The sequence below is a fragment of the Astatotilapia calliptera genome, chromosome 4 (assembly GCF_900246225.1).
Source record: "Astatotilapia calliptera chromosome 4, fAstCal1.2, whole genome shotgun sequence".
Classification (NCBI taxonomy): domain Eukaryota; kingdom Metazoa; phylum Chordata; class Actinopteri; order Cichliformes; family Cichlidae; genus Astatotilapia; species Astatotilapia calliptera.
Genome location: NC_039305.1, coordinates 12,091,100 through 12,100,506, shown reverse-complemented (window position 1 = coordinate 12,100,506; position 9,407 = coordinate 12,091,100). Strand labels below are relative to the sequence as shown.

General features: G+C 43.7%; 2 long non-coding RNA genes across 3 annotated transcripts; one reads left to right on the top strand and one right to left on the bottom strand.

Annotated features, from left to right (window-relative positions):
• Positions 1–2,271: 2,271 nt before the first annotated feature.
• On the bottom strand, positions 2,272–3,704 carry LOC113020010 (uncharacterized). Its single transcript, XR_003272132.1, has 3 exons — positions 3,641–3,704; positions 3,438–3,547; positions 2,272–3,314 (listed from the first exon to the last, which is right to left on the bottom strand). It is a non-coding gene; the product is annotated as an uncharacterized LOC113020010 (long non-coding RNA).
• Positions 3,539–4,979, top strand: LOC113020011 (uncharacterized). 2 transcript variants are annotated; one of them, XR_003272133.1, is made up of 3 exons: positions 3,539–3,596; positions 3,817–4,138; positions 4,638–4,979. It is a non-coding gene; the product is annotated as an uncharacterized LOC113020011 (long non-coding RNA). The 2 variants fall into 2 exon arrangements; XR_003272134.1 differs by lacking the exon at positions 3,539–3,596 and adding an exon at positions 3,669–3,733.
• Positions 4,980–9,407: the final 4,428 nt, after the last annotated feature.

Here is a 9,407-nt window from a genome sequence, read left to right as displayed (position 1 = left end):
ACTAAGTATGACGGCTCCTAATGGAAACTCTTGTCGACTTGTTCTTTTTCTTCGTTGCCATCGGAACAAAAGCTGGAATTTCAGAAAGAGAGGAGTTCAGACAGCGGCGTGGTCAACTATGAAGGTGCTACTCGTTCATTTGCTGATTCATCATAACCGGTGTGATGACAAGACTCGATAGCTAAGGGTCAGGAAATACAGAGTCTAAGAACCTGAAGGCTGAAGTGGAAAATAAAGACAGTATCCTTTTTCCTCAAGGCTATACCCCTATGATGTATTTATATGGGCAGCAATTCGAGGCTATTCCACCAGCTATAGCTTGCAAAGCTTTTTTTAGTGCGCTCATGAGTTCATTTTTAAAGATAATTATGAGGCAGGGAAAAGGGTAACACCACCTGGGTCTGGGTGCAGTTCCCCCCTCCAGGGGCAAGGGTACCTAGACCCGGTTCGTAGAGTACGCTTGGGGAGTGTGATCGTGTGTACAGCGTCTCATTATGTCTGTCTCCACGTTGGTTGAGTGTGGAGTAAGTGCATATGAGAGCATGAGGGTGGGAATGGATGTTTGAGTCTGTGTGTGCCTGTATGTCTGTGTCTATATGTCAGGTTGGGTATCAAACGCCACCTCTCTGGGGACATCTCAGGCCCTCCAAGGTTTGGAGGCCTATCTTCCCCTACCACCACTTCCCCTGCCAGTGGCGGACTCCCTCAGGTATCGGTGCGTTGGTGGTTCTTTGTGTCTGGGGATGGGCGTCCGGGTACACACCGGCTCACTCCTTGGCGGCTGCTTATCGGGGCCTGGAGCCTGGGGCTCGCTCGGGCCACTTCAGAGGTGGGGTGCCCTCGGCCTCTCGGCCTGGGGCTCGGTCACTCAGGCACAGCTGGCTGCCGGCGGAGCTCACGGGCGCGTCACTGCAACTCCCCCTGGCTTCTGCTCGGTGGCTGCTGAGTGAGCCCTCATCTGGGACTCTCCTCAGCTCTTACTGGGACAGTGGCGCGGCTGCCCCTCTGTTGGTCTTCCTTGGTCTCTTGTGTTCTGGGGGCCTCTGGATGTCTGGAGTTTTGATCTCCTCCATACCCGCTTCATACCCTGGAGGACGGGGCTGTGGCTCCCCACACTCCTTAGCAGATCGTAACATGGAGAAACCTTTGGAATACAAGCATGCTGATCCACACAGGTATGCACACAGGTGTACACACGGGTATTCACAGACGCGGACTACAGCTTTCTTGGCTGCTGCCTCAAAGCACATTGTGCGCTGTCTATCTTGCGTGCGGCACAATATCGTTTAGTATTTAGTTTCTACTGATATCTACTGCTAGCTAGTTTATTGTGATGGTGCTGTTTTTATTATGTTGCTCTTTGTTGTTTGCTTTCTCTCCTGTTTTTTTCTCCATACAGATGACCCAGGTGTTTTGTTTGTTTTGTTTTTTTTCTTTCTTCCCCCCCTTCTCACCGTCTCTTCTCCCCTTTGGTTTTCTTTCTCTCCCTCTCTTTCTTTCATTCTTTCTCCCTGTCCTATCCCCCAGTCATGTCTGTCCCGTTTGTAGCAACTGAAAATAAAATAAATACATAATTATAATAAAGATCAATCAAATGGACCAATATGGCAAGGCCATGATGATCCACTTGGTGAAATAAATCCGCTTGGCATCTTTCTTGGCCTTAAGACAACAATTCTGATGGCTAAAGATCCAAAAAAAAAAAAAAAAAAAAAAAAAAAAAAAAAGATAATTATGAGGCTACAGGCATAAATACCCATATTTATACATTCAGCTCAAAGTAGTTCAGTAAATATAATGTACTTATCCAGTAGCTGGGCAGTTTATTTTGGTACATTTGTGCAATATATGCTCTATTTCTAATGCTTGATGAGATTATACTTAGACAAAGCATTAAAATATTTCAGACTTTGTTTGTAATATTGTATTTTTCAATATTGTAAGATCTTTTCTTTGCAGTATAAAGCGCCTTGTGTTGAATGTTGTTGGAAATTGGGGCTGCATAAATAAAACTGAGTTGAATTGTTTCCTGAAACTGCAGTTTATTAGCTTAGAGGAGGGTCAGTAGGGAGAGCATTGCCTCATTTATTTTGTTCTTCCTGACTTGTGTTGCAAAACTGTTATCACTCCAGCAGCCCTGCAAAAGTGAAACTGACATCTGTTTTAAAGGAAATGCCACTTATTAAATTTAAAAGTGTGAAAAAGTGGTTCGCACTATTTTTTTTTCTTTTCTTTTTTCTTTTACATTTCTAGTATCGAGTGTGCTTGTTGTCCCAGCGTATAAAATGACCACATTTCATCACAGTCTTGTTTTTGGTTCGCTGTTTTGATGGATAGTCTTTCTATCTTTTTGCAATACTCCAAGCTGTTGCTAAATACTTCGACCTTTCTGTTGTTTCATCGTGTCATGTGAAACAAAAACAACACAGGCACGCCAGGGCCTGAAGCGTGGCATTAATGAAGAGCGCAGACCAACACTCAAATAACCTGTTAGGGCTGTATCTTGTTCCAGTACACCTGAGGTCATGTCAGGACTCCTGCCAACAGAGTCTGTGATGAAACCATGAGACATTTTGAGAAAAGAGGGTACTCATAGAGCACAAATAGAAAGGATCTGCTGGTAAAAAACTAACTTCTGGCATCCCCAGAAAAAGGCATCTAGAAACAATTTATTATTCTCCTTTCAAACAGGTATATGGCATGCACAAATGATTATGCTGAAGGCCTCCGCATGAATGCTCAGATACGTTTTAAGTTGCCTTCAAGGGCACCAGAACGATTAAACTCGCCCTGAATTAGTCTGAGGTTTTGCTGAAAGGTCCACATTAAGATATTTTAGGGTTTAAGCAGGTGGTGCAGAATGTAGCGAGAGTATTAATCTATGTATTTAGTAACCTGGATGAAGTTGAAAGGGGCTGATGTGCTGACTGAGTGGAACAAGGAGGCTGTTTCTGTCAGATCAGCTGCAGGATCAGCTGAGGGATCATGGGAGCCGAGCATGGAGGCTGCGCTTTGTGACCTTATTATTGTGCTTTGCTGTCTGTCCTCTACTCCGCTCTCTGCCCGCCCAGCTTAGCCGTGCTAAGTAGGCTCAGTGTCTTGCACGCACACACACAAACAGACATCTTTAGCACCGCAGGGCTGAATCAGCAAGTTGTCCGGCCGGTTTGTGCATTTGACGCACACACCTGTAGCACTTAGCCTGCCTCACGCATATTCAAAGCTGGCACGCTCCATGCACACTTCCACGGTCACATGACCCAGCACACAGACACGCTTCAGCAGGTCACACGTATGGATGCATATCAGAGATGCTGAAAGCAGAGGAAAACAAAGTGTAAACACAGTTTTGATGGAGGCAGATAAAATATCTGAGGCACTCACTGCTATTAAATCCATAATAGTTGATTTCAAAAAATGTTCAAGTTAACAAGTACCCCATCAGCTGAACATCAACTGCAGCTGCTCTTTAACACGTCCATCGCTCTAGCCGTTTGCTGAATATGCCCCCATGTGAAGGAGTTCACTTTGTTGCCCTACCAGACACCTGTTGAAACACGGGAGACTCCGTCATGATGAGACACGCATCTACGCAGGTGAATCACAACCAGCTGAAAGAGCTGCAGCAGGTGACACACACCTTCACAAAGGAGGCATGAGCACAGCGTGTGGAACAGATCACTAAATCAATGAGTCCACGACACAAAAGGCTGCGTCTTCTTCACCATCTGCAGTAAATCAAACAGCAGATGTTTATACACAACGTCTGTAAAATATTGAAAAACTTGTGAAATAATACTGTTTTTTCTTTACTAGCATTTTGTGTGCCCAAAGCCAAATCTGGACGGTTTTCTAAAGTGACAACGGGATTCGGTGCGAGATTAAACTTGCTCTCACACCTGTGTGACGCAGTGCGCAGCCCAGACTGTAAGCAGAGTTAAGCAGCTTTGAGTCCCCCATCCATTCCAACCATATGATCAAAAAAAATCCCGGGATATGTCTGCAAACAAAGCAAGCGATTCAGCGGTGGGCTCGCTCCGCACCTCAACCCCATCCCACTCTCATCTTGCCAAGCCTCAGATCCACCAGCAGCCCGTGGAGCTATACTCCTCACAATGGGCCCATTGTATGAGCTGAGGTAACACCATAATTGTTCCCATTCAGGTGAAAGACACACCCACTTTTGACTCCTAGTGACATTTTGAGAGGTTTGTGGCTTCCACTGATGTTGCATTATTCAGATACAATGAGGTAAAACGTGGGTGGCTCACACACCTCGAGCTGCGGCTGGAGCCTCGCTAAGCTGCCATTTGTTTTGTTTTTTTCATGTGTAAAGCCTACGTCTTGACCACAGGGTCTGCAGAGCTGCAGCGGCAGATTTAATAACATCCTGACATTTCCATGAAGTGGATCTGTGGTGAAAGACAAGTCTGTTGGAAAAGTTTAATAATTTGTTGCTGCCAATCTAAAACCCAGAATGAGAAATACTTAGACGAGATTGCCAAAAAGCAGGCCAGTCTAACTACATTAATAAACATACTGAAACAAGCACATTTGCAGTGTGTTCTTAGAGACTGTGTTTCTCTTTTTTCATTTTATTCTTTTCCTCTCTTCACTTATATCCTCTTATCGCGAAGCTTTATTGAACGACAGTGGAGTCAGACCCCTCGTCCTCCTCACAAGCCTGGATGCTTCCTGGGGATATAAATCGCAACCATGGGCCCTCAGCAGGGAGGGACCACTGAGAAGGAAACAGTATGGAAGCTTGGGTGTTTCCAGCTGGCCGGCTTCCGAGCGTTCGTTGAGTCTAACGCAGGCTGGCGAGGAGCTTCCCTGCCTTTCATCTGTTTAGGAAACATCTGGAGTCATCTGCCGGTTGAATGAAAGTATACACGCGTATGCCTGTGTGTGTTTGTGTCATTCAGGACTCTTGCCAGAAATGTTATCTTTGTGTAAAGATTAACCTTGCTGTCCAGAAAATAAATTAAGGAAACTGGTGAATTGCCAAAAAGATATTTGCGCTTTGACATCATCTCCAGTGTACAAATTCTTGCTCAACATCAGCAAGTAGTTTACGATCAGTCCCCTCCTCATTACTCACCGAAGGGCGGTTCAGAATGGAATACATGCAGTCAGAAAAACACACTTGTTGTTCAACCCTCCCATTTTTATGTTTTTTTAACTCGTCTGAGACAAGATTGCAGAAGAATCCGAGGTGCAAAATCAAGAGCAATTACTAGCGCGAGCTGTTGCTGCTCAACAGACTGGATATTTTATCCATGCGAGCAGGTGAGCAGACAAAGCCGGTGGTGGTGCAGCGTGTCTCTCCACGCCTGAGCTGAGACATCGGGGTTAGATGTGTTGACAGATGCAGACAGAGGATAGGGTCAGGAGTCACACCTGTCGGTAAAACACCTCTTTCTGTGCGCCAAAGAACTGGCACTGTGAAGAAGAAGAAAAAAACAGCACATGCTCACAGCAGTTCAAACCTTAAGGGCAACAACTGCTGTCTGCACACAGAAATGTTAAATTACTCTTAAAGATAATACTGTAAGTAGACAATGCAAAGCATTAAGCTCTTTCTCTTTATTTTAAATAAGGAGAAACTTCATCCAACATGTCATTTCAAGAGCACCATGCATTTCATTTGCCTTCAAAGCACCGGTTTCACAGCATTCTCCCCAGTTAATGGCAGAATATTTAATTCTTTCTTTTGAAACTAACACATGAAAATCATCAAGTGGTTAAATGTTGGGGGTTTTTTTTATTACAGAACCACACCAGCAGCGCATAAGAATATTATACAGCCGGGAGATAACAGGCGTGCCTCTCAGACATAACAATCCAAACATTTTCACAGATGACTTTTTCGTTCCGTGTTATTTGCTACAGACTAGGTGTGCAGGGAAGAGCAAGGCCGTGTTTGGACTGCTAAAAGGATGTTCAGGTCTGGCTGCAGCAATGCTAGGGGATGTGATTTTTGGGAGTATTGCAGAGGATGTTTTGCCTCCTGTGTGGTGACTCCTGACCTCCACCTTCCTCTCTCCTAACCTGCTTCACCTCTGTCCTATTGTAGCTCTTATCAAATAGCTGAATGTTGTACATACATCCAGTCCAGTAGCACATACAGGAGATAACACAGCAGCCTGTTTTTGTTCTGATGTGTGTTTAGTGAGTCATTAGACCACGTGAACGGAGTCTATCCTCATAGAGTGTTCTCTGCCACCATCCAAATGTTCCACCTATCCCTTTCTCCACCCCGATCATCACCTGTTTGTTCTTTCTTGCAGCTCCTGTGTTTGAGTGTTTTTGTAGTGCTACGTGATTACCCTGCCTGCTAACACAACACGGTGTTGTCCAGAGTGTGCACTGTGAGCCCTGCTGATCACACTCCACTGAGTTGCGCTTGTACGGCCTCTCATCTTTGCTAACTCACACTGACATGGTCCTTTGATGTCACGAGGAGCAGAGCAGACCTCGGACAGTCCCAACAAAAGCAATGTGATCCAGGGCTGATGTGTCCAAGCATGCCTGCAGTCACCAGCCTACAATGAACCAGGACAGCAGGGCTCCGCTTTGCAACCTCTGTGTTTACCTAAGAATGAACCTGCATGCTGTCTGTGCTGAACTTGACATCTGAATAATCTGAGGAGAGATGGTGCAGAACAGAATGTGTGACAGTGTGAAGATTTAGCCTATTTTTTGCAATTTCTTGGGGATAGAGAGGGGAAACATGGTAGTGCACACTCACTAATACACCTTGCTAGTGTTTGATTAGACCTACTTTTGCCTTCAGGACTGTTATGACAAAGATTCAGTAATGTGCTGGAAACATTCCTCGGAATTTTGGGCTCACATTGACTTGACAGAATTATGCAGCTGCTATAAAGTTTCTCTTTGTTCACGGATGTGTGTGTGTGTGTGTGACCCTGTACGGTCTTCTGCTACTGTAGCCCATCTGCTTCAAGGTGTTGTGTGCTCTTCTGCTTACCTTGGTTCTAAAGACTGGGTCTTTTTCAGTGTGGCTGTTCTCACCTGAGAACTCCAGAGAACTTCCACTCATTTTGTCCTTTTCACATTCTCTGGTAGTGTTGGAAAAGTTTTTGAAACAAGCCAACAATCATGCTTCTTTAAAAGTCATTTAAATCACCTTTCTTCCCCTTTCTGATGTTTTGTTTGAACGTAAATGCCTAAATGCACTGAGGGGCTGCCATCTGATTGGCTGTTTAGACATTTGTTTTAATGAGCAGCTAATGGCTAATTGATAGATTTGGGACCAAATTTCCCAAATCTATCTAATAATGTGCTTTTGTATGAATTCATTTATTTCCTTTCAATTTTAACTGTACCTCTGATGATATAAATTTCAGCTCGATTACTAAAGTTCCCCATCAATAACCTGACAGGCTGCAGCTCTTTCTGTTGTGGGTGACAGCCCAGTCATTTGCACAGTAAAGCAGATTTACATTAGTAGGAACTACATTAGGTGAAAAAAGTATATTTATGGAAGTAAATGCTAAGATAAAATGATACATCCTTACAGTTATTTATAGTTTTATTTATAATCGCATTAAATTGCATATTACTGAATTAAATTACTACTTTCTTTATTACTTTGTTATCACAAGTATATATATATTTAGATTTTGGTAGTTTCAGTTCTTCATATCCTCTTTGAAGTCATGTAAGTTAAACTCATGTACATCACTCTTGCAGATGAAGACAATCTGCATGCACAGACTATATATACAGGAGACCAGCAGTTTTGATTGTTAGTGCTTATTATGGCGGTCTTAAAGTTGAAAACTTTACTTTTTTCTGTTTTTGCTTAGAAGGTTTAACCAACTTCTGACCTTCAAATCTCTGAACACACTTTGGACACATGAAATAACCAAAGTTCACCTCAAACAGTATTCAGACACAAAGGAGGAACCTCGTGTGGCAAGTAAGACGTACTATTTGTTATCTTGACATTCCAGTCTGTGTTTTGTGTCTTATGTGTGTTTACATACACTAAGGTATGCATGAACGAGGCAAGTTAGAACGACTCAAAGTCTCCCGAACGCCTTGATCTGGACTCAAGGTCTAGAGTATCAGTTTTCCCTCCTGGAAAGTACGCGGGAGTAACGCCTTTGTCTTGTGTCTGGGACCATTTGGGCACAAGGACATACATTATCCAACTAATGATCTGACCTTCAAGGTTTCTGGCAACATATGCTCCAAGAAAAGCTTTAGCCCAGTCTCACGTGTGAAAGGGAAATTGTTGACACAAAGTTTCTCAAAGACATCACCACATATTTACCATCTTTTTCCCACGTGTGCCATATAATTCTTTGACATCTCTGTAATTTATGAATGCATGCTAGGTCAACTGGTGATTCTAAATAGGTTGGTGTAGGAATAAAGCGTTGTATGAATGCATGGTTTAAAAAGTGCTTTGAGTGGTCAGTAAGACTGGGAAAGTGCTGTATAAATGCCAGTCCATTTCCATTTCCATAAAGAAGCTTTTCTTATTCCCTTCACATTTAACAGAGCTGTGGTTCTGTGTACTGCTTGTGATTCACAGGTTCAGAGGAGGGGAGGTTGTGGCTGGACTGTAACCACCCTTAGTATGAATTATTCCTTGGGACAAATTTTCCAGCAACTCTATAGGGGAAGTACAGCTTCCAGTGTTTTTTTTTCCTCTCTCTCTCTCGCTCTCACTTTACTATTTTTCCCTCCTGCACGGGATCGTGCCAAACACCGAGCAGAATAACAACTTCTTTAACACCTGCACAAAACGCTTCCCTGTTTGTCTTTAAAGTTTACACCCGTGCGAGCATGCAAATGATATACCAACTCCAAACAGAACCCAAGAATTACCTCAGCGAGGAGCAACGCAGCATATCCCCCTCCAGTACATCTGGTTCACTTTAGCTTCAGCATCAACAAGTGCTTCGACCGGCACAGTGCCGCTGCATGCTTTCTCTCCCTCATACGCAGAGAGAGAGAGAGGGAGAGAAAGCACGTATGAATCATGAAGGATGATGTGCTACAAAGCTCTGAAAGCACTTCAACTAATGTATATTTCATGAGGTATTAGATGCCGTATTATTCATGATGCTCTGCTTTGCTGTTGTGTTTGGGAGACAGAGAGCTTAACAATGGATTCATGGCATGGCGGTGGAGCATTAGAATATATATGGTCCACAAAAGCCCACAGCCACCTTTTATTCCCCACAGGAATCCATTCATAGTTGTTCTGAGCGATTTTCCGTGGAGGAATTTGTGTTAATCACTCTCTTGAAGATGCTGTAGCAGGATAAAACTTTATATGTGGCGGAGCGGAATCAAACCTCCTTCAGAGGCCACGATGTGTTGTGGATTATTATCTTTCAACATCAAATGTGGGTCTGGAACTTGGTATA